General features: G+C 38.1%; 1 protein-coding gene across 1 annotated transcript in view; it reads left to right on the plus strand.

Moving 5' to 3' along the window:
* UHRF1BP1L (UHRF1 binding protein 1-like) overlaps positions 1-1,615 on the plus strand; it is a 158,260-nt gene that overhangs the window by 151,257 nt on the left and 5,388 nt on the right. The window lies entirely within an intron of this gene.

Below are 1,615 nucleotides of genomic sequence, written 5' to 3' on the forward strand. Positions count from 1 at the left end.
TCTTACATGTCTCTTGATCTTACTTTTGTCTCCTAATCGGTTGCTTTCTTAGCTTTATTTCTTACTGTTCTTTTATATACATTCACCCAACCTCGTATATACATCAAAATGTCAGCTTCATAGCCGATACAAACTTAGGTGGAAAGGATAGCTTAGGTGTGTGAGAAGATAGTGCACTGTTGGTGCACTGCTGTGTCTGCCAAATGCTTGGTGCATTGCTCTGTCTGCAAAATGCTTTAGCTCCCAAAACTATAGGCCTGTAGAGAAAGCAGAACACAGAGCACCCTGTTGCAGGCAAGTTATATAGTATATACCAAAGCGAGAAGAGACTGAGCCACACGTACATAGTTCTTTTTTCTAACCTCATCAATCAGATAAGCTGTACCTTCTTCCCTGGGAAGGAGTGAGAAAGGGGACCAAGAGAGTCCAAGAGGACTACTCTAGGGATGTTCCTTCTCAAAAACAAGGAGGAATCCTCCCAACAAGTTACTAAAATTAGAATGGGTCCCTGAGGCAATAGCATGAATAACCTAAGCATTGCTTTTTGAGATCCTCTCCCATGTTCCTGCCTAGTAGCAGGCTATGGCAGGGTTTGCATATAGACCAAAGTACTGAGGGTAGATTCTGCAGCTGCTAAGCCCCAGGAAGAGAATGATTCCCTATCCAGTTGACAAACTTGATGTATCTCATCCTGTGGCACAACCCCTCCTCTTCTACAATCACTAGATATTGACTATGGTAAATAGAAACAGCATCTATAGTCAAAAAAAAAATGGGATTAGCCTACATACAAGAATTCTCGAACACTTGAAAAAAGTAGTACCAGTCAGCATTTGTAATTGTAAGCAAGAAACAGTCTCCACCGGATTGAGTAGAAAAGGAATTTGGTAAAAGATTATTGGAATGGAATAGACCTGAGAATCCAGAATGATTAGTTGATCTTTGACAAGGCTGCCAAGACAATTCAATGGGGGAAAGAAAAACTGTTTCCGCAAATGTTGATGGAACTACTAAATATTCACATGAATGAAGCCGAGCCCCTTCTTTATACAGGAATACCTCAGATGATAATATTATTGCGGGTTTGGTTCCAGACCACCACGATAAAGTGAATATCACATTAATTTTTTGGTTTCCCAGTGCATATGAAAGTTATGTTTACATTATACTGTAGTTTAAGTCTGCAGTAGTATTATATCTAAAAAAACAATGTTCATACCTTAATGGAAAAATACGTTATTACTAAAAAATGTTTACACTCATCTGAGCCTTCAGCAAGTCATAATCTTTTTGCTGGTGAGAGGGTCTTGCATCAGTGTTGATGGTTGCTGACTGATCAGGGTGGTGGTCGCTGAAGGTTGGTGTGGCTGTGGCCATTTCTTAAAATAAGACAACAATGTTCAATTCATTTGTTTTTTTCTTTTGTTGCTTGTGTTTTAGATGTCCTAAGAACATATTGACATACCTGAGATCATAAAGATTTACTTTAATGTTTTAAGAGTTGTGTAGATTTAGTTTTTAGATAATTTATTTCTCTAATTCAAATGTATACATTAGAATTAGCTTTTGCATTTTGGGTGTGGGTAAAGACTGTAGACACATGGGTTTATTTATG

Source organism: Propithecus coquereli, unplaced genomic scaffold (genome assembly GCF_000956105.1).
Source record: "Propithecus coquereli isolate 6110/MARCELLA unplaced genomic scaffold, Pcoq_1.0 Scaffold85, whole genome shotgun sequence".
Lineage (NCBI taxonomy): Eukaryota > Metazoa > Chordata > Mammalia > Primates > Indriidae > Propithecus > Propithecus coquereli.